This window comes from Pan paniscus, chromosome 19 (genome assembly GCF_029289425.2).
Source record: "Pan paniscus chromosome 19, NHGRI_mPanPan1-v2.0_pri, whole genome shotgun sequence".
Lineage (NCBI taxonomy): Eukaryota > Metazoa > Chordata > Mammalia > Primates > Hominidae > Pan > Pan paniscus.
The window spans coordinates 33,477,709-33,503,402 of NC_073268.2; the positions used below are offsets into that span (position 1 = coordinate 33,477,709).

At 43.5% G+C, this 25,694-nt stretch overlaps 2 pseudogenes across 3 annotated transcripts in view; one reads left to right on the forward strand and one right to left on the reverse strand.

The window, feature by feature from the left end:
* The window catches only part of LOC100991242 (leucine-rich repeat-containing protein 37B-like), a 423,125-nt pseudogene that overhangs the window by 48,422 nt on the left and 349,009 nt on the right, over positions 1-25,694 (forward strand).
* LOC100989556 (uncharacterized) overlaps positions 1-25,694 on the reverse strand; it is a 70,178-nt pseudogene that overhangs the window by 32,226 nt on the left and 12,258 nt on the right. For 2 of the 3 annotated variants that reach the window (XR_010110658.1, XR_010110657.1), the window contains 5 exons: positions 25,306-25,419; positions 24,422-24,555; positions 19,984-20,036; positions 18,430-18,606; positions 17,946-18,250 (listed from right to left, as the gene is read on the reverse strand). The product of XR_010110658.1 is annotated as an uncharacterized LOC100989556, transcript variant X3 (transcript). The remainder of the gene's footprint in view (positions 1-17,945; positions 18,251-18,429; positions 18,607-19,983; positions 20,037-24,421; positions 24,556-25,305; positions 25,420-25,694) is intronic. The other variant, XR_010110656.1, reaches the window with a different exon arrangement.

Here is a 25,694-nt window from a genome sequence, read left to right on the forward strand (position 1 = left end):
TGGTAGAGATAGTGATCAATAAATACTGAGGGAACTCAGAGACCAGTGCCGGTGCAGGCCCTTGCTTGCTGAGCGCTGGTCCCCTGGGCCCACTTTTATTCCTCTATACTTTCTCTGTGTCTTATTTCTTTTCTCAGTCTCTCATCTCCACCTTGCGAGAAATACCCACAGGTGTGGAGGGGCAGGCCCCCTTCAGCATTCCAGCGCTGCTGCATTCCATCCTGGGCAGCAGACTGAGACTCTGTCTCAAAAACAAAAAAAAAAAGACTGCCGGGTGCAGTGGCTTATGCCTGTAATCCCAGCACTTTATAATGTTAACTGTAATTTTTTGGCAAGTTTTTTTTTTAATCAAATTGAGGAAATTCTCCCCATATACCTTTCATACTTTTTTTTATTTTGAGATGAAGTCTTACTCTGTCACCCAGGCTAGAGTGCAGTGGCACAATCTCAGCTCACAGCAACTTCTGCCACCCAGGTTCAAGCGATTCTCCTGCCTCAGCCTCCCGAGTAGCTGGGATTACAGGCGCCTGCCACTGTGCCTGGCTAACTTTTTTTTTTTTTTTTTTTTTTTGAGACGGAGTCTCACTCTGTAGCCCAGGCTGGAGTGCAGTGGTGCAATCTCGGCTCACTGCAAGCTCTGCCTCCTGGGTTCACACCATTCTCCTGCCTCAGCCTCCCGAGTAGCTGGGACTATAGGCACCCCCCCACCAAGCCCGGCTAATTTTTTTTTGTATTTTCAGTAGAGACGGGGTTTCACTGTGTTAGCAGGATGGTCTCCCTGACCTCATGATCTGCCCACCTCGGCCTCCCAAAGTGCTGGGATTACAGGCGTGAGCCACTGCACCCAGCTGTGCCTGGCTAACTTTTGTAGTTTTAGTAGAGACGGGGTTTCACCATCTTGGCCAGGCTGGTCTTGAACTCCTGACCTCGTGTTCCACCCGCCTTGGCCTCCCAAAGTGCTAGGATTACAGGTGTGAGCCACCACACCCGGCCCCCATATACCTATTTTATCTGAATTTTATTATGAGTTGGTGTTGAATCTTGTCAAATACTTTTTTTCTGAAATTAATTGACATTATTTTTTTCTTTTAGCCTTTTATTACAGTAGACTACATTGATTAATTTTCAAATACCAAATCAGCTATTTATCCTTGGAATAAACCCCACTTCGTCATGTTGTGTAATTCTCATATGTTGATTAATTCTATTTGCTAATATTTTGTTAAGGATTTTGCATCTTTATTTATGATGGGTATTGTTTGGCAGTTTTCTCCTTTTTTGTGTGTGCTTCCTTTGGTTTTGGTGTCAGAGTAAACACTAACTTCTTAAAATGATTAAGCAATGTTCTTTTCTATTTTCTGAAAGAGTTTGGGTAGGATCGGTATTAATTATTATTATTTTTTTCTTTTCTTGAGAAGGAGTCTTGCTGTGTCACCCCTGCTGGAGTGCAGTGGCATGATCTCGGCTCACTGCAACCTCTGCCTCTTGGGTTCAAGTGATTCTCCTGCCTCAGTCTCCCTAGTAGCTGGGATTATAGGCGTGTGCCAGCATGCCCAGCTAATTTTTGTACTTTTAGTAGAGACGGGTTTTCACCATGTTGGCCAGGATGGTCTTGATCTCTTGACCATGTGATCCACCAGCCTTGGCCTCCCAAAGTGCTGGAATCACAGGCATGAGCCACGTTGCCCGGCAGTGTTAATTATTTTTTAACTGGTAGAATTCTCTAGTGACATCATTTGAGTCTGGAGACTTCTTGTTTGTGAATTTTTTTATTACAAATTTAATTTTCTTAATAGCCATAAGGCTCTTCTTATTATCCATTTCATATTGGATGAATTGTGGTAGATTATTTTCATTTTTTTGAGGACTTGGTCCATTTCATCTAAGTTGTTGAATTTATGTAGAACTAGTTTTAGTATTTCCTTACTATCTTTTTAATGTGTATAGAATATATATCCCCCATTTCTTTCTTTTTTTTTTTTTTTTTTTTTGAGACAGTCTCACTCTGTCACCCAGGCTGCAGTGTAGTGGCACAATCTCGGCTCATTGCAACCTCCGCCTCCTGAGTTAAAGTGATTCTCCTGCCTCGGCTTCTCCCACGTACCTGGGATTACAGGCACCCACCACCATGCCCAGCTAATTTTTTAATTTTTAGTAGAGATGGGGTTTCACCATATTGGTCAGGCTGGTCTCGAACTCCTGACCTCAGGTGATCCACCTGCCTTGGCCTCCCAAAGTGCTGGGATTACAGGTGTGAGCCACTGCACCCGGCCAATTTAAATATCTTTAAGGAAACACGTCAAAATGTAACTAGAGGTTGTTTGTAGGTAATGGGACCATGAGGATTTCTATTTCTTCTTTGGCATATTTGTATTTTCCACTTTTTTTAATAATGAACATCTATTGTTAAAACAGGTAAGATATTGAGTTTTAGCAAGGTAAAATATGCAAATAGAAAAGAAATAAAAGAAATATACCCAATGTCAACAGTAGTTGCCACTAGATGATGGCATCATATGAGACTTTCATTTTCAACTTTCTTTCTTTTTTTTTTTTTTGAGACAGAGTCTCATTCTGTTGCCCAGGCTTCTGGAGTGAAATGGCACAATCTCAGCTCACTGCAACCTCCACCTCCTGGGTTCAAGCGATTCTCCTGCCTCAGCCTCCCAAGTAGCTGGGACTACAGGTGTGCACCACCATGCCAGGCTGTTATTTTTAGTAGAGACAGGGTTTTGCCATGTTGGCCAGGCTTGTCTGAAACTCCTGGTCTCAAGTGATCTGCCTGCCTTGGCCTCCCAAAGTGCTGGAATTACAGGGGTAAGCCATCTTGCCTGGCAGATTTTCATGTTTAGCTTCGATGTTTTCTGAATTTTCCACAAAAAGCATATATTAGAATTATATTGGTAATATCGCATATTATATCACCCCATATTAGATGAATTGAAAGAGGAGGATAAGTGGTTACATAGTCAGGAGAAGGTTAACTTCAATAAACTAAAACTAAAAACTTCTGTGTTATCATCAACTGCTATAGTGTCTTTCTTTCAAAGATGTCTAATTGTCGGCTGGGCGCAGTGGCTCATGCCTATAATTCCAGCACTTTGGGAGGCTGTGGTGGGCGGATCGCTTGAGGCTGAGAGTTTGAGACCAGCCTGGCTAACATGGCAAAAACCCATCTCTACTAAAAAAATACAAAAATTAGCCAGGCGTGGTGGTGCACACGTGTAGTCTCAGCTACTGGGGAGACTGACACATGAGAATCGCTTGAACCTGGGAGCCAAGATTGTGCCACTACACTCCAGCCTGGGTGACAGAGTGAGACCCTGTCTCAAAAGAAAAGAAAAAAGAAAACTCAGGGGACCCTAACAGCTAGCTGCCTTAACATAGCTGATAAGCTATCAAGTTCAGGTCAATTAAATTTGTTCCATGTGGTTCTACAGAAGTAGCCAGGACCAGTGTGGTGGGGAGGCAATTGGAATTACATTGAGACAGACCTTGAGATAGGAGGAAGGATTTTTGAGTAGTTTGAAATGGCAGAAGATACATTGGTCTTGAACCTGCTCTTCAAATTGTGGTGCAGAATTGCAGCCTGGCTTCAGAGGAAGCCTATTAGACAAGTACTGGGTCTCAGCCCGCAGATCAGACCTACTGAATCAGTGCCTGCAGTTTAAAAAGATGCCCAGGAACAGGCATGGTGGCTCATGCCTGTAATCCCAGCACTTTGGGAGGCTGAGGCAGGCAGATCACTTGAGGTCAGGAGTTCGAGACCAGCCTGGCTAACATGATGAAACCCTGTCTCTACTAAAAATACAAAAATTAGCCAGACATGATGGCAGGCACCTGTAATCCCAGCTACTAGGGAGACTGATGCAGGAGAATCACTTGAACCCGGGAAGGCAGAGATTGCAGTGAGCTGAGATTGTGTCATTGCACTCCAGCCTGGTTGACAAGAGTGAGACTCTGAAAAATAAATAAATAAATAAATAAATAAAGATATTCTAGATAATTTTTTGTGCCTATTCTGCTTATGTAGATAAAAAAAAAAAATTGAGACATGATCTCACTGTGTCACCCAGGCTGACATACCATACTGAATTCTCATATTACTTCCAGTAAAATCTTAGTTGATTCTCTTAGGCTTTTTTGGCTGTCTAACATTTATCATTTCATATGCAAATAATGATAGTTTTGTCTCTTCCTTTTCAATATTTATACTCTTTCCTTCCTTTCCTTTCCCTTTTTTTCCTTTCCTTTCTTTGTTTTTCTTTCTCAGGGCCTTGTCACCCAGGCTGGGGAGTAATGTTGTGATCTACCTCACTGTAACCTCAAACTCCTGGGCTTAAGGGATCGTCCTGCCTCAGCTTCATGAGTGGCTGGGACTACAGGCAAGCAGGTAATTAAAAAAATTTTTTTGTAGAGATAAGGGCTCGCTATGCTTTCCAGGCTGGTTTTCATGCCACTTTAGAGGAAGGACTCAGGTTTCCTTTTTTTCCTACTTTTAAGAGATTTTTTTAATTATTAGGAATTGTCTGTTGAATGTTAGCTAAAACAGTCCATAAAATGTATTAAGTGCCAGCTGCATGCAAGACCCTAAGTTAGGTACAGTCAGCCCTCTTCATCAGCAGGTCGACATCTTCAGATTCAACTAGATGAGGCTGAATATTTGAAAAAAGAAACAATAAAAATACAAATAGAAAGTACAGTGTAACAACTGTCACCATTTTACAATATCTATACATTTTATTAGTGATGACTTAAAGTACATGGGACCAGGCACGGTGACTCACACTTGTAATCCCAACACTTTGGGAGGCCAACCTGGGCAGCATAGTGAGATCCTGTCTTTACTAAAAATAAAAAAATTTTAAAAATTAGCCAATGTGGTGGTATGCACCTGTAGTCCCAGCTACTCAAGAGGCTGAGGTGGGCAGATCACTGGAGCCCAGGAGGTTGAGGCTGCAGTGAGCTGTGACTATGACATTGCACTCCAGCCTGAGCAACAGTGGGTGATCCTGTCTCTAAGTAAGTAAATAAAGTATATGGGGGGATGTGTGTTAGTTATATGCAAATACTGCACCATTATATGTAAGGGATTGAGCATCCACAGATTCTGGTATGCTGTGGAAGCAGTATCCTAGAACCAGTCCCCCAGAAGATAGTAAGGATGACTGAACTGTGGAAGAATCAAAGCACTGTTAAACAGCATACAATTCCTGTCTTCAAAAAAGTTATCTCATCAGGTAGATGAGACTTATAATGAATAAAATGAATGAATACAGATTTGGAGCTAATGGTTGTTGTGATGGATAATCTTAATTGCGTTTTCTTCCAGAACAGAGTCATTCTCATAGAAGGGCATCAGAGGAAGATAAAGAAGGATCCCCAATGTCAGACATCTGAGCCTAAGCTAAGCCATCATAACCCCTGTGACCTGCACATATACATGCCCCACTCCAACTAATCAATTGACCTTGTGACATTCCTCCCCTGGACAATGAGTCTCATGATCTCCCAACCCTGCACCTTGTGACCCCTCCCCTGCCCACAAGAGATAACCACCTTTAAGTGTAATTTTCCACTACCTACCCAAATCCTATAAAACTGCCCCACCCCTATCTCCCTTTGCTGACTCTCTTTGTGGACTCAGCCCACTTGCACCCAAGTGAAATAAACAGCCTTGTTGCTCTCACAAAGCCTGTTGGTGGACTCTCTTCACGTGGACGCACATAACAGTTGGGAGTTCAAGACCAGCCTGACCAACATGGTGAAACCCTGTCTCTACTAAAAATTCAAAATTAGCTGGGTGTGGTAGTACAGGCCTGTCATCCCAACTACTTGGGAGGCTGAGGCAGGAGAATTGCTTGAACCCAGGAGGCAGAGGTTGCAGTGAGCCAAGATCGCGCCATTGCGCTCCAGCCTGGGCAACAGAGAGGGATGACCCTGCCTCAAAAACAAACAAACACAAAAGCAAAACAAAAAAATGGTCAGGTGCAGTGGCACTCATGCCTGTAATCCCAGCAGTTTGGGAGGCCAAGGTGGGTGGACTGCTTGAGCTCAGAAGTTTGAGACCAGCCTGGGTAACATAGTGAGACCCCCTTCTCCACAAAAACTAGCTGGGTGTGGTGGCACATGCCTGTAATCCCAGCTACTTGGGGAGCTGAGGTGGGAGGATCGCTTGAGCCCAGTAGGCAGAAGTTGCTGTGAGCCGAGATCACGCCACTGCATTCCAGTCTGGGCAACAGAGCAAAACCTTGTCTCAAAAAAAAAAAAAGAAATTGGTAATCAAGATATCCTCCACAACCCTCAAATTCTCTGGTCCTGATAATTCCAAAGGTAAGCTTCACCAAACTTGCAAGGAATAAAACCTCATGTCTTGTGCAAGTTGTTCCAGAAAATAAAAATAGAAAGTTACCCAAATCATTCTGTGGAGCAGGTATAAACTTGATTCTAAAGTCATATAAAACAGTAAAAGCAAATAAGGCTCATTTTACTTATCAACAAAGATGGGAAAATTCTAAATACAATATTAGTAAATCAAATAGAAAAGAGGACAAAAGTCAGGCCCATCAAAGTAATTTGATATTAGAAAATTAATCAATATAAAAGCAAAACATACAGTTATCTCAGTAAATGCAGAAAAAGCATTTGGCAAAGGCAAACAGCTATTTATGGTTAAAAAAAACTATCAGAAAGTTAGGAACAGAATACCCTTAACTTGACATCTACTAAAAACCTACAGAAAGACATTATGGTTAGCTGAGAAATTTCAGACTCATTTTGCTTTGAATTGGGGAAAAAAGGCAAAGATAGCCATTGTCAAAACTACCTTTAATTGTAGTATTGGAAGTCTTCGCCATCATTATAAGGCAAGAAAAATAAATTAGAGTTATAAGGATTATTAGGGAAGCAAAAAATTTATGAATCAGAAAGTTCACCAACATTGCTGTGTAAATGATCACTTAAAAAATTAATAGCCAGGCATGGTGGCTCATGCCTATAATCCCAGCACTTTGGGAGGCCGAGGCAGGCAGATCACAAGGTCAAGAGATTGAGACCTATACACCATGGAGTACTATACAGCCATAAAAAATGATGAGTTCACGTCCTTTGTAGGGACATGGATGAAATTGGAAATCATCATTCTCAGTAAACTATCGCAAGAACAAAAAACCAAACACCGCATATTCTCACTCATAGGTGGGAACTGAACAATGAGAACACATGGACACAGGAAGGGGAACATCACACTCTGGGGACTGTTGTGGGGTGGGGGAAGGGGGGAGGGATAGCATTGGGAGATATACCTAATGCTAGATGACGAGTTAGTGGGTGCAGCGCACCAGCATGACACATGTATACATATGTAACTAACCTGCACATTGTGCACATGTACCCTAAAACTTAAAGTATAATAATAATAAATTAAAAAAAAAACATTTAACACGTAAAAAAAAAAAGAGAGAGAGATTGAGACCATCCTGGCCGACATGGTGAAACCCCGTCTCTACTAAAAATACAAAAATTAGCTGGGCGTGGTGGCACATGCCTGTGGTCCCAGCTACTTGGGAGGCTGAGGAGGGAGAATCACTTGAACCTGGGAGGTGGAGGTTGCAATGAGCCGAGATTGTGCCACTGCACTCCAGCCTGGGCAACAGAGTGAGACTCCATCTAAAAAAAAACAAAAAAAATTAATAGTCAGGGGTCTCTAGAGAAACAATCACTAGGGTGCATTCATTCATTCATAAGGAATAAAAAAGGATTTATTAGAAGGAATTGGCTTATGCGATTATGGAGGCTGGCAAATCCAAATCAGCCCAAGTCTGAGTCGATGTCTCAGTTTAAGTCTGAAGTCAGGAAGCTCCTGTAGAACCAGGAAGAGCCAATGACTCATTTCAAAGGCCATCAGGCAGGAGAATTCTCCTACTTGGGGGATGGTGAGCCTTTTGTTCTGATCAGGCCTTCAACTTATTGGATGAGGCCCACCCACATTATGGAGGGCAATCTGCTTGACTCAGTTTACCAATTTAAATGTTAAGCTCACCCAAAAACACCCTCACAGAAACACCCAGAATAATGTGTGACCAAATACCTGGGCACCCCATGGCCCAGACAAGTTGATACATAAATCTAATCAATACAGTGTTCCTCCTCACCAAGGTAAAATATTATAAACTATCTCCAGTGAATCATGCCTGCCCAGATCCATCCCTTTGCAATGTGCCTTTGCTCTCCTGCCCACCACCAGGCCCTCAAACATGTGAATGAAGCCATCTTGAAGCCTCTAAGACAGTCCAGTCACCCCACTGATGTCATATGGAGCACCTTCTGCAGAGAGCTGCCTGAAACTCTGACCCCCCAGAATCATGAGTAATAACATGCTTGTGGTTGGTTTTTTTTTTTTTTTGAGATGGAGTCGCTCTATCTGTAGCCCAGGCTGGAGTGTAGTGGCATAATCTTGGCTCACTGCAACTTTCGCCTCCCAAGTTCAAGCAATTCTCCTGCGTCAGCCTCCTGAGCAGCTGGGATTACAGGTGCCCACCACCACGCCTGGCTCATTTCTTTTGTATTTTTAGTAGAGATGGGATTTCACCATGTTGGCCAGGGTGTTCTCAAACTCCTGACCTCAGGTGATCTGCCTGCCTTGGCCTCCCAAAGTGCTGGGATTACAGGTGTGAGCCACTGTGCCTGGCCTGGTTGTGTTTATTCACTGAGTTTAGGGAGTGGTTTATTATGCAGCCATACATAAGTGATGTAACTGATGCTACTGATTCAATAAGTAATGAGAAAATATGAATTAAGATATGACACAATAGCACCAGAAATTATTGTGTATCCTGGAATTAACCTAACACAATGCACAAAATCTTTATGAGGAAAAATATAAAACTCTTTCAAAGGATGTTTTAAAAGACTCAGATAAAAGACACGCCTTTTTTTTTTCTTTTTTTTGAGACGGGGTCTCACTCCATCTCCCAAGCTGGAGTACAAGTGGCACAATCTCTGCTCACTGCAACCTCTGCCTCCCAGGCTTAAGAGATCCTCCCACCTCAGTCTCCCAAGTAGCAGGGACCACAGGTGCACACAACCACACTGGGCTAATTTTTTTGTACTTTTGGCAGTGATGGGGTTTTGCCATGTTGCCCAGACTGGACTTGAACCTCCTGGGCTCAAGCGATCTGCCCACCTCGGCCTTCCAAAGTGCTGGGATTACAAGTATGAGCCACTGCACCTGGTGACATGCCATCTTTATACAGTTTTATTGAAGTGTAACTGATCTACAGTTGACAGTACATTTTAAAGTGAACAATTTCAGTTTTGACATATGTATATACCTGTGCAATCACCACTCCTAGAACTACTGAACATATATCCATCATTCCCAAAAGTCTTCTCATGTGCTTTTTGTAACCCTTCCCTCTTACCTCTCCCTGAACCCTTGTCCCTGTCCCCAAGCAGCCACTAACCTTTCTGTGTCACTACAGATTAATTTTCATTTCTAGAATTTTATACAAATAGAATGATCCAGCAATCTTTTTGTCTGGCTTCTTTAGCTCAGCACAATTACTTTGAGATTCATCCCTGGGGTTGTGTGTATCGATAATATATTCCTTTTTATTGCCGAGTAGTGTTATTCCATGGTTTGTATATACCATAATTTATTCATTCACCTATTGATGCACATTTGGGTTGTCTCCAGTTTTGAACTAATACAAATGAAGCTGCTTTGAATATTCATATTCAAGTCTTTATATTGACTTACACTTTCATATCTCTTGGATAAATACTTAGGAGTGGAATGGCTGGGTCTTTCAGGAGGTGTTCCAGAAGAAGGGATTGATAACACAGGAAAGGACACCTCCATGCGTGTTATTTTCCCTGAAGACCTTCCAGTGGGACAAGACGTGGAAGTGGAAGACAGTGATATTAGTGATATTGACAATCCTGACCATTTGTAGGCCCAGGCTAATGTGTGTGTTTGTGTCTTAGTCTTGGACAAAAAAGTTAAAAAGTAAAAAAAAAAAAAAAAAAACTTTTTGATAGAAAAATGCTTATAGAATAATGATATGAAGAAAGAAAATAATTTTGTGCAGTTTCACAATGTGTGTTTTCCACTAAGCGTTATCCCAAAAAAGTCAAAAATGTAAAAATATTAAAAAGTTTATAAAGTTAAAAAGTTACAATAAGCTAAGGTTAATTTATTATTGAAGAAAGAAAAATATTTTAAAAATAGACTGGGGGCAGTGGGTGGCTCACATCTGTAATCCCAGCACTTTGGGAGGCTGAGGTGGGTGGATCACCTGAGGTCAGGAGTTTGAGACCAGCCTGGCCAACACGGCGAAACCCCATCTCTACTAAAAATACAAAAATTGGCCAGGTGTGGTGGCTCACGCCTGTAATCTCAGCACTTTGGGAGGGTGAGGTGGGCGGATCATGAGGTCAGGAGTTTGAGACCAGCTTGGCCAATATGGTGAAACCCCATCTCTACTAAAAATATAAAAATTAGCCCAGCGTGGTGGCATGCGCCTGTAATCCCAGCTACTCAGGAGGCTGAGGCAGGAGAATTGCTTGAACCCGGGAGGTGGAGGTTGTAGTGAGCTGAGATTGCACCACTGCACTCCAGTCTGGGCAACAGAGCAAGGCTTTGTCTCAAAAAAAAAAAACAGAAAAAGAAATTAGCTGGGTGTGGTTGAGGGCACCTGTAATCCCAGCTACTCGGGAGGCTGAGACAGGAAGAACTGCTTGAACCTGGGAGGTGGAGGTTGCAGCGAGCCTAGATCATGCCATTGCACTCCAGCCTGGAGTACAATGATAGCCTGACAGAGCGAGACACCATCTCAAAATAAATAAATAAATAATAAATTTAGTGTAGCCTAAGTGTACAGTGTTTATGAAGTCCGCAGTAGTTACAGTAATGTCCTAGGCCTTCGCAGTGACTCACCCTCACTCACTGATTCACTCAGAGCAACTTCCAGTCCTGCAAGCTCCATTGAAGGGTAAATGCCCTATCCAGGTGTACCATTTTCTATGTTGTATACCATATTTTTACTGTACCACTTCTATGTTTAGATACACAAATACTTCCCGTTGTGTTACAATTGCCTACAGTATTCAAGACAGTAACATGCTGTATAAGTTTGTAGCCTATCTAATAGGCTATCCCATATATCCTAGGTGTATAGTAGGTTATACCATCTAGGTTTGTATAGTACACTCTATGATGTTTGCACAGTGATAGAATCACCTAACAATACATTTCTCAGAACATATCTCTGTTGCTAAGTGACACATAACTGTACTTATTTGCCATCTACATGTCTTCTTTGGTAAAATATCTGTTCAAATATTTTGCCCATTTAAAAGAATTGAATTCTTACTATCGAGTGTTGAGAGTTCTGGGTATATTCTGGATCCAAGTGTACCATTTATTTAAAAGACTGTCCTTTGTCCACTGAATTGTCTTTGCACTTTTATAAAAAACCAGTTGTCCATATATATGCAGGTCTATTTCAGGACTCTGTTCGAGTCCATTGATCTATTTTTCTCATGTCAATGTTCTCAGTATCCACTTAAGATTTTTTTTTTTTTTTTTTTTTTTTTTTTTTTTCAGACGGAGTCTTGCTCTGTTGCCCAGGCTGGAGTGCAGTGGCGCGATTTCGGTTCACTGCAAGCTCCGCCTCCCGGGTTCACGCCATTCTCTCGCCTCAGCCTCCTGTGTAGCTGGGACTACAGGCGCCCGCCACCAAGCCTGGCTAATATTGTTTTTGTATTTTTAGTAGAGACAGGGTTTCACCGTGTTAGCCAGGATGGTCTCGATATCCTGACCTCATGATACGCCCGCCTTGGCCTCCCAAAGTGCTGGGATTACAGGCCTGAGTCACCGCACCCGGCCCACCTTAAGATTCTTAAAAAAGAAGAACAAATTAAATCCAAAGTAATCAGAAGAAAGGAAATAGCAAAGATTAGAGTGGAAATCAACATGCTAGAAAACAGAAAAAATTCAGTGAAACAAAAAGCTCTTTCTTTGAGAAGATCAATAAGATTGAAAACCTCTGGGAGGCTGAGGTAGGAGAATGGCGTGAACCCGGGAGGCGCAGCTTGCAGTGAGCGGAGATCCCGCCACTGCACTCCAGCCTGGGCAACAGAGCGAGAGTCCATCTCCAAAAAGAAAAAAAAGAAAACCTCTAGCCACACTGATCAGGAAAGAAAGGGAGGATACAAATTAGCGATATCAGGGATGAGACAGCCAACATCCCTACAGACTTTCAGATATTAGGGGATGATAAGGATACTCTATGAACAATTTTATGACTTTTATTTTTGAGTTAAGATCTCACTCTGTCACCCAGGCTAACTGAAGTGGCATGATCATAGCTCATTGCAGCCTCAAACACCTAGATTCAAGTGATCCTCCCACCTCAGACCCCTGAATAGCTGGGACTACAGGCATGTACCATCACACTCAGCTAATTTTAAAAAATGTTTTGAAGTGGCCGGGTGCAGTGGCTCACGCCTGTAATCCCAGCATTTTGGGAGGCCGAGGCGGGCGGATCACGAGGTCAGGAGATTGAGACCACCCTGGTTAACAGTGAAACCCCGACTCTACTAAAAGTACAAAAAATTAGCCGGGCATGGTAGTGGGCGCCTGTAGTCCCAGCTACTCGGGAGGCTGAGGCAGGAGAATGGTATGAACCCAGGAGGTGGAGCTTGCAGTGAACCGAGATTGTGCCACTGCACTCCAGCCTGGGCAACAGTGCACGACTCCGTCTCAAAAAAAAAAAATGTTTTGAAGCAACAGGGTCTTGTGATGTTGCTCAGGCTGGTCTCAAACTCCAAACCTCTGACAATCTCCCACCTCGCTGGGATTACTGGTGTGAGCCACCATGCCTAGCCGTAGGAGAATTTATATGACAACTTAGATGAAATGGACAAATTTCTTGAAAGACACAAACTACCAAAACTCATTTAATAAGAAATAGATAACCTGAAGAGCCCTTATCTATTAAAGAAATATAATCTGAAGTTAAAAATCCTTCCAGAGAAAAATTCAGGCCCAGGTATCTTCTCTGGTGAATTCTATCACATTTAAGTAATAAATAATACCAATTCTACACAAAGTCTTTCAGAAAATTGAAGAGGAGTTAATACCCCCCAACTCATTCTATGAGGCCAACATTACACTGATACTAAATCCAGAAAAAGAGTTTGCAAGGAAAAAGAAAAGAAACAATTCCAAACCAAAAAGCTACAGACCAATATCCCTCATGACAAATATCTCTCTTAAAATTTTAGCGGCTGGGCGTGGTGGCTTATGCCTCTACTAAAACTACAAAAATTAGCTGGCATGGTGGTGGGTGGTGGGTGCTCAGGAGGCTGAGGCAGGAGAATTGCTTGACCCCAGGAAGCAGAAGTTGCAGTGAGCCAAGATCATGCCACTGCACTCTAGCCTGGGTGACAGAGCAAGACTCTGTCTCAAAGGAAAAAAAAAGATTCATTAGTAACATGTTCATGGATAAGATGACCTTAACAATTCTAAGATGTCAATTATCTCCCAAATTCATCGACAAATTTATGCAAGTCCATTCAAAATTCCAACAGGACTTTTTCAAGTAAAATTTGAAATGAAGCATATACATAGAGAAATCTGCACCAATAATAAGTATACAGCACAATAGATTTTTGCAAAATGAATAACTCTATATAAACATGACTCAGATTAAAAAATAAAACAAACAAAAAAACCAAAAAAAACTGAAGTATTATCTGCACCTCAGGAACACCCCCAGCATCCCCAACCCTGGTAATTAGAGAATAGCTTTGCCTGTTTTGTACTTCATATAAATGGAGTGTAGGCCGGCTGCTGTGGCTCATGCCTGTAATCCCAACACTTCGGGAGGCCAAGGTGGAATTCCTGGGCTCAGATCGCTTGAGCCCAGGAATTCGAGGCAAGACTGGGCAACATGGTGAAACCCCATCTCTACAAAAAATACAAAAAAATTAGCTGGGTCTGGTGGCACGCACCTGTAGTCCCAGCTACTCAGGAGGCTGAGGCAGGCAGATCGATGGAGCCCGGGAGGTTGAGGCTATAATAAACTATGATTGCAGCACTACATTCCAGCCTGGGCAGTAGAGTGAGATCTTGTCTCAAAAAAAAAAAAAAGTGCAGATAGTGTAAAAAAGGAAAGTACATAATTGAATAAAACAAGAGCAGTTCCTTGGTGATGATAACCAATTAATTGAATGATACCATTAATTGAAAGGTATGATGAATTCAACCCTCTCCACCTGAGAGATCTCCAAAAACCTACAAAACAAACCAGCAGAAAACATAAAGCCTTCTGGTGAGCCTACCTTAGCAAGTCGAAACATGTCTGAATTTCAGTGGTAGACACAATTTAGGTTCTTCCTGCTTCCATCTCTCCACCCCCACCAGCTCCAAATAGAATAAAGTCCCTTTTGGGACTAATAACACCCTAGACTGGGTGGGTGTTAGGTGCTCCTCGTTCTTGTAGTTGGGCTCTTCTCATCGCTCAGTTTCTTCATCTGCTAAATGGGTTTACTTGTCCTATCTAATTCACAAGCATTTGAGGAGGAAGATCAAAATAGGGTAAGATACCTGAGAACAACTTGTTAACTGTAAAACTATTGTTAAAATAAAAAACATTATAATTATTTACAAAGAAAAGTGGCTGGGCACAGTGGCTCATACCTGTAATCCCAGCACTTTGGGAGGCCAAGGCGGCTGGATTGCCTGAGCTCAGGAATTCAAGGCCAGCCTGGGCAATACGATGAAACCCTATCTCTACTAAAAAACAAAAAATTAGCCAGGCATGGCAGTGTGCGCCTGTAGTCCCAGCTACTGGGGAGCCGAGGCAAGAGAACTGCTTGAACCTGGGAGGCGGAGGTTACAGTGAGCAGAGATCACGCCATTGCACTCCAGCCTGGGCAGTAGAGTGAGACACTATCTCAAAAAACAAAAACAAAAACAAAAAACAAAAAACAAAAAAACAGAAAAGTTTCAGGCCTATGTAACAGGCCTGCACATCCTGTACCCCTAAATTTAAAATAAAAGTTGAAGAAAACAAAAAAGTTTCAAGCAATTCCAGCCTGGATTAAAAAAAAAAACTTTTATTTTATAATGTGAAATATTTTCAGACAATATAAGTATTTTGATTTGTGGGAGAAAATGAGCCCCTAAATTGAACCCTTAAGTGCTATGGTTTGCGTATATTGCTTATTTATTTATGTGTTAAACTTCAGATTATGTGTAATAAACTGTCTGTGGTGCAATGCTATTGATTTCCCTGCATTAGAAGCTGAATTAAATGTGCATTACTCTGGGGCTGGTCATCATGGAGGAAGCTTAAAAGTTTTGACTGAAAATAAGTGAAGAACATTAAGGCTTGCTAGGCCCCATCTCCCGCTGATCCCTACCACCCTAGGGAAGTTTTACTGCTATTTGGTCATGTGGACATCCTTGTTTTAATGCTTCCTCTAATGGTATCTAATGGCTGCTTGGCTACATCACTAACTTTATAAAGACAAGGCTGCCTTCTCCAACCTTGTCTTGGGCACAGTCTAGAAAAAAGTGGCGCTTTTGAGTATATCCTATATCAAAATTCTATGCTGAGTCTCTTTTGCTTCATGTGTTCATTTGCTCATTCATTCATTCAACTAACACTTATTGAATATTTACATTGTTCTAGGCATTTGGCCAGTTGGTCTTCATCACCAAATTTATCACCACATAGACAAATAACACTTGTCTCTGTGATCAGTACTTGGAAGTGAATTACTACTCACTTGTCCTTGGAGAATATTAGATTATTGGGAAAAGCAAAGAGGTGGAGTTCTGGATTAGGATCCCACCTCCCTTCCCACCCGGCTGGGCTGCCTTGGTCAAGTTACTTTTCAGAATTAATTGAGATCTTCCTTGTGGCCTAGTATATAATCAGTTTCTATAAATACGTATGTTTGGAGAAAATGATATTTACTGTGTATGGGGTACAAAGTTTGATATAGAGACATTAAATTGATGCAGTAAATTGTTCATTAGAATTTTCCATATTCGTATAGTGTTTTTTCTTATTTTTCAAATTTAAAATGTGATCAGACTGCATTTAGACCTTGTTTAAATTAATTCGGCCCAATACTCTGTGATCTTTTGAGCTTCAAGGTTTACTATATTCACTTGAATGTTTTCCCCTGCTTGACTCTTTAATTGCTCCTATTTTTATTTTAATTTACTTTAATTAGTTTATTTATTTTAGAGAGACAGAGTTTTGCTCTGCTGCCCAGGCTGGAGTGCAGTGGCACAATCATAGCTCACTGCAGCCTCAAACTCATGGCCTGAAGGGATCCTCCTGTCTCAGCTTCCTGAGTAACTTGTACTACAGGCATGTGCTACCACATCCAGCTATTTAAAAATATTTTTTGTAGAGATAGGGTCTTGCTGTGTTGCCCAGGCTGGTCTTGAACTTCTGTCCTCAAGCAATCCTCCTGCCACAGGCTATTCTATTGCTCCTATTTGATCAACTCTGTGCCTTCCTTCTGGGATTTCTATTACACGTCCCTTTAGCCACAATTCCAAAATCCTAAAGTCTGAAAACCCAAAATGTTCCCATGAGTTGGCCACATTTATTTGGCAGTAAACCCTGACCGGCCATGATGTGAGACTATTTGTCGTCTTTATTTCCCTCTGTGTTTTCCTACAAAAGTGTTGATGGTTTCAATTACAGGGTACTGACCTAGACTCTGCAGGGAGGTGTATATAATATTAGCACATGCCCCACACCATCTTTCTAAAATCTTCCAATGCTGAATTTTGAAACACACCTGACTCCAAGGGTTTTGCATGAAGGATTGTTGGTCTGTACGTATGTCTACAATGGATCTCCTGAATAAATCTTCCACATCATTCTTGATTTTGTACTTCTCATATTTATTCTCTGCATTCTAGGTGAATTTCTTGTGTGTCTACACTAAATTAGTGTTTGGCATTTCTGCCTCTTTGTAGTTTCTTTCTCCATGAACATCTTTTTGGATCTAGAGTGATTCCTCCTTTGGACTTCTTGCTCTGTATTGGTCAATGGTCCCTTCAATTTGACTGGTAGAAAACACAAAGCAGAAGCTCTGTTTGCCAGAACACTTCAAATGCAAGAAACAAAAACCCAGCTGGCTTTAGGAGAAAGTGAACATTACTGGGAAGATAACGGGGAAGGTGATGAAACCAGGACATCTCCAGGAACCTCAGAGATTCCAGGTGCTATTCTCTCTCCTGCTCTCTCTCTCTCTCTCTCTCTCTCTCTCTTTCTCTCTCTCTCCCTGTCTTTCTCTTTCTCTCTCTCATCTCTCTCTGGCTTCACTGGCTTCATTTCCTCCCTCTGCAGTTAGATTTTTGTCCCTTAATTAGAAACGTGAACACTAGTAGCATCAAATTCATCTCCTTTGAGCTCTGGATAGAGTTTCTCTTTTACAGCTTCAGGGAAACGTTTCAGGAGGGGCCGATTGGCCTGGCCTCGGTGTCATTCCCAGAATTGTGTCCAATAGATGAGGCCAATTATTATTATTATTTTTTTGAGACAGAATCTTTTTTTTTTTTTTTTTTGAGACACAGTCTCACTCTGTCGTCCAGGCTGGAGTGCAGTGGTGTGATCTTGGCGCACTGCAACCTCCGCCTCCCAGGTTCAAGCAATTCTCCTGCCTCAGCCTCCCAAGTAGCTGGGATTACAGATGTTCACCACCACGCTCAGCTAATTTTTGTATTTTTAGTAGAGACGGGGTTTTACTGTGTTGGTCAGGCTGGTCTGTAACTCCTGTGATCACCTGTCTCGACTTCCCAAAGTGCGGGGATTAAAGACGTGGGCCACCCACCCTGCTGAGGCCAATTATCAAAAGAGGTGGGGGAGGGATGCCGAGCAGATTAAACAGCAACATCCACTTTCTACCTTTTCTGAAATGTTGATACATTCACTTCAAGTTGGGGAGTTTCTCCTGCTTCTCCCGGGTGGTCGTCTTTTATTTGCAGGGTCGTTTCTTGCGTTTGCTCACGTGGGAGGAAGCCCCGCGGCGTGGATCTGCTGCCTGGTTCAGCCAGGAGGATCTGAGGTGCAGGCCTCCTGTGTGCTGGGTCGGCCCGCCCCCAGCCCTCCAAGACAGCAGAGGAGAAGGGCTCTGTCAGGGTTCTCCCAGCACCAATTCCAGAAGCATTGGAATAGTCGCCTTTATAGTGTCTCTGTTAGGTTTCCATTTGCTACAGTAACAGAAATAAAGAGGATTTATTGGCTCCCATCGCTTAAAAGGTCCGTTATTGGTGGGGGTGGGGGATGGGATGTGGGGCAATCAGGGCTCCCGCTCTGGTTCTTGGGACTCCCCAGGCTCATCTTTCCCCTGTGCTGGCAGCAAGGTGGCTGCCACAATTCTAGACCTCACCTGACAACATGCCCAGGAAGACAGCCTCTTCCGGCAGCAATCTCTTCAGCACCAGGGTGTAATGTCCCAGAAGCTGCCAGCAGACTTCTCCTCACATCTCAGTGACTCCAACCCCTTTGTGAACCCATCCCTGTGTCCAGGGAGATGTCATGTGCGAATCCGCTCAGGCCTGGTTTCCTGAAACAATCAATGGTTAGGGATAGAAATCCGCTTAGGCCAATTGGACCAATCCCTGCTGCTGGCAGTGAGGTCAGTCTTGAAGCACATGGGTTACGTGAGGGAAGGCGGGAATCTGAATGAAAGCTGGGATACTGCAGGGCAGAAGGAAATGGGTGCTGGGTAGGAAACCCCTTAACAAGCATCCTCTGCCTCCTTTCCATGTCTGAACCAAGTCCCTGCCATCCCAAACTCTGCTGGAAATTCCCCCGTGAGAATCCGGGAGGGGAGATAAACTAGATGTTCACACTCACCTTGCCATTTTATCCCCCAAACCCTTAGAGGCCACCCAATTCAAACCCCTCATTTTACAGATAATGAGGCTCAGAGAGGCAAGTGACTGTCCAAGGTCACGCTGTGGCTACAGTTGGCTGTAAAGGCATTCAAACCTTCCCAGTTCTTTTTCTGAGACCCGTCTGTGATGGGTAATTTTATGTGTCAATGTGGCTAGGCCACAATACCCAGATATTTGACCAAACATTATTTTAGATATTTCTGTGAAGGTATTTTTTACATGTGATTAACATTTAAATCAACAGACTTTGAGTAAAGCAGATGACCTTTGAAAAGGTAGGTGGGCCTCACTCAATCAGTTGAAGGCCTTAATAGGAAAATGGTTACCTGCCCAGAGAAGAGGGAATCCTGTGAGTGGACTCAGCTGCACCTCTTCCGTGGGTCTCCAGCCTGCCTGCTGACCCTGCAGATTTTGGACTTTGCCAGCCTTCACAATGACATGAGCCAATTTTTAAAATTAAATTCCTCTCCCTGTGCATACACATTCTATTGGTTCTGTTTCTCCGGAGAACTCTGACTTCCCTAAAGACTCAACCTATTCTTTATCCTGACTTTGGACCTACACCTATGTTTTAAAAAGTAATATTCTAGGGCCGGGTGGGGTGGCTCACGACTGTAATCTCAGCACTTTGGGAGGCCGAAGTGGGTGGATCACGAGGTCAGGAGATCGAGACCATCCTGGCGAACACGGTGAAACCCCGTCTCTACTAAAAATACAAAAAAAATTAGCTGGGCGTGGTGGCGGGCACCTGTAGTCCCAGCTACTCAGGAGGCTGAGGTAGGAGAATGGCGTGAAACCAGGAGGCGGAGCTTGCAGCAAGCCGAGATTGTGCCACTGCACTCCAGCCTGGGCAACAGAGCTAGATTCTGTCTCAAAAAAAAAAAAAAAAAAAGTAATATTCTAAAAGAGTGGCTGCTCAGCAATGGGTATAGGGTTATTGAATAACTAGTTTTCAGTTAGTGATGAGCTGGAGGAGTGTATAGAAACTAATGTCAGGGTTTTCACAACTGTAGCAATAATGTAACTGCAGAAAAGAGGCTTACCCTGTTGATGTTCAACATCAGCAAAGATCCTTTTCTCCCCGCTGTAGCTCTTCCTGCTTGAGACAAAGTGTCCATGTTATCAGGATCTGCTATGGGCCATCAGGCTCCCTTTACTTGCCCTTTGGGCCGCCCACATCCATTTCCCCTTCCAAAACTCCTTTTGGGGCATTACCCTTCCCCATTGTGGGTGGTGCTCCTACTATGGATGCTTAAGGGGCTAGACCTGTCTCTCCTGGTTCCAGTTCAGCCACAGTGTGAGCACGAAGGGCAGGAAACCGGGCTCCTCGCCCTTCTTGCTGCTTGGGTGACAATCCTGGGGTCATTCGTAGGCCCCATCACTGTTCCTGCTTCTAAATGGAGAGTATTTTGGCAAATCTTCCTTGCAGAGTCCGGGGGCTCATCCCTGTTATTTGTTCTATCTTGGTAAAGCCAGGTTAAGACATCTGGGCAAGCGGATAGTAGCGTGGTCCCCAGGAAGGGTGGGTGGAGGGCGCTGGCCTTTGGGCTTGCCTGGACCAGGGTGGGAGGGGGCAAGGTTACCAGGAAGCAGGGCTATGAGGGCTAAAATCAGGAGGTGCTAATAATGCTGGTGGGGGGACAGGGGTGTGTGGCTGGCTTGGAGTGGGGTATGAGAGCCAAGGTCTGTCAGCACGCAGAGGAGTGGCTGACTCATGGACTAGGGGCTGCGGAACCCAGTGGTTGCCTTTAGTTCCTGGATCCTGGGAGACTTCCGGAGCCTAGGTCTGGGGCAGCCTAGGGGTGGAGGCGGTGGGAGACAGGGGTAGGGGTGGGAGAGGAAGCCTTGCATGGCAGGGTGCAAGGTAGGAAACCAGTCAGGGGCCAGTTTGCATTGGCGGCTCCCATCCCCATCTCCACCCCCAAGCCCACCCCTACCCCTACCCTGCTACAGAGATGGGCCTGGGCTGGTGTCTTCTGCTTTGGCATCAGCAGATCACACGATGGAAGCTGGCAGCCCTGTGGGCATGCCACTCGAGCCAGCTGTGACCTGCAGTTTCTGCTTCCTGGAGTATGGGGTGCCCACTCAGGAGAGCACGGCACACCCCACACCCCTCATTTTGAGGACGCTGGGAGGTGGGGACCAAGGTCCTGCAGCCCTGTGCTTGTGCTGTGAAAGGTAGCCTAGGAGTCCTGTGTCCGCCCATCCACATTGGGCCCCAGGAGCCTGAACAGTGGCAGGCAGATAGATGAGGAGGGAGAGAGAAGTGGGAAAGAAGGAGAGAGAAAGAGAGATGGGGAGAAGGGAGTGAGACAGAGAGAGGAAGGGATAGGGAGAGAGACAGAGGAGGCTGAGAGGAAAAGGAGCGAGAGAGATAGGGAGAGAGACACAAAAGGCAAAGAGAAAGACAGGGAGAAATGAGCATAAGTAGGAGGTCACGTGACTCTTAATCCCAGTTCCCAGTGAAAACTGTAGGTCGCCATCACCTAACTACGCATGCAATAGTCTTCTGCCTGCTGCTTACAGCCCGAGAACCCCTTCTCCGAGAGAATAAAATTTTTGACTGTTGCCCTTTCTCACTGGAGTTTGCTTGTGTCTTCTGATGAACTGTGATGTCTCACCTATCACCTTCCTGGGCTCAAGGATCCAGGAAAAGCTGATGCCTCTTTTGGGGAGGCTCTGCAGTGCCTTCATCTCACTAGGCTCCCCAGGAAGCTTGCGAACTTGGCTTGAGCACTGAGCATCCGAGTATGTGCCGGGCCTCTGCTTCTCTCTTTCAGTAAGAGGGAGAACCAACAAAGAGACTGAAGCTTGGTCTGCAGAGAAGGCACTTGTGGAAACACCAGGAGAATGAGCGGCCTGAGTTGTCTTCATTTCTCCTAAAAACACGCATTCCCTCCCAGACCACCCTAGTGAGGGCATGAAGCACAGTGAGTGTGCGTGTCTGTGTGTGTGTGTGTGTGTGTGTGCAGGTATGTACATGTGTGTTTGCATCTGTGTGCATGTGTGTGTGCATGTGTGTGTGTTGCAGGGCTTTATAGTGGACAGGATGTGGGAGGGCAGCTGCAGCTCCAAGCTGCAAGTCTTTCTGATAGAATGGTTAAGATTCCCTGGACCACAAAAGAGAATGTTTTCATCTGCACCCATTTTTATTAGCATTTAAAACCTGTATTCTTCGTAGCATGTAAAGCTTAAGTTGCTTAACCATTCTTAGAAACATTTACACCAGCGGTCCCCAAACTTTCTGGCACCAGAGACCAGTTTTCTTGAAGACAACTCTTCCACAGACCCGGGAGAAGGGGAAGGAATGATGCGGAGATAATTCAAGCCCATTACATTTATTGTGTGCTTTATTTCTATTATTATTTCACTGTAATATATAATGAAATAATTACACAACTCACCATAATATAGAATCAGTGGGAGCCCTGAGCTTGTTTTCCTGTATCTACATCGTCCCATCTGGGGGTGATGGGAGACAGTCAGAGATCATCAGGCATTAGGTTCTCATAAGGAGCACGCAATCTAGATCCCTGGCATGCTCAGTTCACAGTACGGTTCATGCTCCTATGAGAATCTAATGGTACCGCTCATCTGACAGGAGGCACAGCTCATGCAGTAATGCGAAGGATGGGAAGCGGCTGTTTCTACAGATGAAGCTTTGCTCACTGGCTGGCTGCTCACCTCCTGCTGTGCAGCCTGGTTCCTAACAGGTGGGGACCCCTGATTTACCCAGTAAGATAAACACATTTTTATGTCAATTGAAATCATTCACCCTGCACCACCCAAAATTATCTTGCATACCTACGCCCACCCAAGGGTCCCATAGCACACTTTGAGAGCTGTAGACAGTAAGCCTGGAGCTCCATGGAGCATTCCATCTCTCCACCATCTGTGGGCTAACAGGCTGTGTTAGTTTCCTAGGGCTGTTTTACAGTACCACAGACTGGGCACTGTCAACAACAGAATGTTACTATCTCACAGTACCAGAGGCCATGAGTCCAAGATCAAGGTGTCAGCAGGGTGGGTCCCTTCTGAGGCTGTGCAGGAAGGCTCTGTTCTAGGCCTGTCTCTTGGCATGTAGGTGATCGTCTTCTCCCTGTGACTCTTAGTTAAGGGTGATTCTGGCGAGAGCTCAGAAGAGGAGAGCTGGACAGAGTGTCTGTAGCATATGGAGGGGTTCGGGCATGGTGTCTCATGCCTGGAATCTTAGCACTTTGGGAGGCTGAGATGGGAGGATTGCTTGAGGATTAGAATTCAAGACCAACCTGGCCAACATAGGGAGACCCGGTCTCTTTAAAAAATAAAAATATGGAAGGGAAAAGTCATTCAGATGGAGTCTCAGATGGCAATGAAGAACATGTTATTAGAAACTAGAGGAAAGGTGACGCTTGTCATAAAGTGACAAAGAACTTGGCTGCATTGTGCTCCTAGTGTTTTCTGGAAGGCAGAACTTGTGAGTGATGAGAGGCTGCACTCTCATCACAGGCCCATGGTGCCAGGGCACTGACGGCAGTACGGTTTCCAAGGAAGGCCCTGGGGTACCCTGAGGACCTTGGGGCTTGCTGCCCAGCACTCCCTGAAGTCACTGGTCCCCACATTCTGGTGTGGCACTCCTTGACTGCTCCAAGTGTTGCTCAATGGGCTCCGGTCCAGTGGGGACGTGATGTCACCACTCCAGAGGACACAGGCAGAAAAGCCTTCGGCAGCATCCACGTGGTACTAATTCTGCAGGTGTACAGATTTTGCTTTTCCCTTATAGAAATTATAGAGTCTGTCAAAAGACTGTCACCTGGTCATGCTAAGTCACCTTATAAATCCATTATGAAAACCACTTCTAATGTCTTGATCTTTGTCTAATTTTCTAAACACCCAGGTTGGTGACAAACTGAGCTACAGTTAAGTAGTTAATAGAACCGTCGTACACTCAAAATAATGTTTAATCTTTCTTTAACTTTTAATTTTGTCACAGCAGTTTTATATATTATACCATTCTTATCGCTTCGTAATTGCTCTTTAACTGCCACCTTAAAGACTCCAATCACCTAAATAAAAACATTTTGTCCACAAATCCACCACAACCAGAAATGGGTACTAAGAAATTTTAAAAGGTATATACATCCTGACACCTTTTTTTGTTGTTGTTGCCATTCTGGATATCAATCATTTCTTAATACTTTTAAATTAGCTGGAAATGAAGCATCAGCTCTCATTTAGCTGTAAGTTTCACATATTTAAAACGTTTCATTTTTTTTAAGTCTACAAAATAAATTTAGACCAGGAATTTTTACCAATGTTTCAGACATACACAGGAAGTTATGTTTGAACCCCTACCAACATACTCAAATATATATATTATTTATATATATTTGAGAATACATATATAGTACATGTATATATGTATATGCACACAAACATATACACATACACACACACACACATATATATATATAAATTTGAAAAGCACTAATATCTACTCACAACCAGTGTCTTTGAGGTGGTTGATGGCACTGGAAAGAAGATGAACACAACGGAGAAATCCAGCACCTTGTTTCTTATGGATCTTCTTGTGATTCCATACACTGATTGTAACTGAATCAGACTTTTCAATATACCTAAAAATGAAAACGGCTACATGAGTATGTTGGTAGTTATAAGGCAGTGGATGTAAAATTTTTCTTTTGTTCTTTTTATACCCTAAAGTTACAAATATGCTTCAGAGCCTGGCTAGATTATGCAAAATATGTGAGTTAATCCACAGGATTGCATATAAAGTTTCTAAAAATCTTGAAAGTAAAATTTTTAAAAACAATTTTAGTATATTTTTATCACATCTGCCACTCTCAAGCTGGGCTATAATTCTAGTTAGTAAAAAGGCTATTTTGGTAGCTAGTGTCTAATAACACTAAGGGGGTTTATTAAATAACTTCTTTCCAAGAAAAAGAATCTTAAAAACTTTTATCACGGCCGGGCACGGTGGCTCACACCTGTAATCCCAGCACTTTGGGAGGCCGAGGCGGGTGGATTACAAGGTCACGAGATCGAGAACATCCTGGCTAACACGGTGAAACCCCGTCTCTACTAAAAATAAAAAAAAAATTAGCCGGGCGTGGTGGTGGGTGTCTGTAGTCCCAGTTACTTGGGAGGCTGAGGCAGGAGAATGGCGTGAACCCGGGAGGCAGAGCTTGCAGTGAGCCGAGATCGCGCCACTGTACTACAGCCTGGGAGACAGAGCGAGACCCCATCTCAAAAAACAAAACAAAACAAAAACCTTTTATCACAGTCACATTTTAAATACATTTCAATGACATGACCTACTTTTCAAGGGATAGTGTCAAGTCTGACAGACCAAAAATCTGACCTACCTGTTATATTTCAAAATGCTATAGAACAAAAGCTGTTTGTAACGCTTTTCCCCTGCTTCTTTCCTGTATGCAGGCCTTGAGCGAGCAGGACTCTTGCAGATTTCACTTCACCTCCTGCAGACAAGCAGTGCAGGGAAAAGCATTACTGTACTTGTCTGTGGATATACCTGCAAGTACGTAAAGGCTCTACCACAGCCAATTGTTAACATGGCGTCAACCCATGCAAAAAGATAATATAATAACATAATTATGTCAGTAGAATCCTAGCTCTATTTCAATGACATTAAGAGGTCAAAGTTTTGGTCTAAAGTACTGCTAATTCAATAAATTAGCAATATCAGAAAAATTCACCTAGTATAGAGAAAAACCTAAACCACTTAAGTAACGAC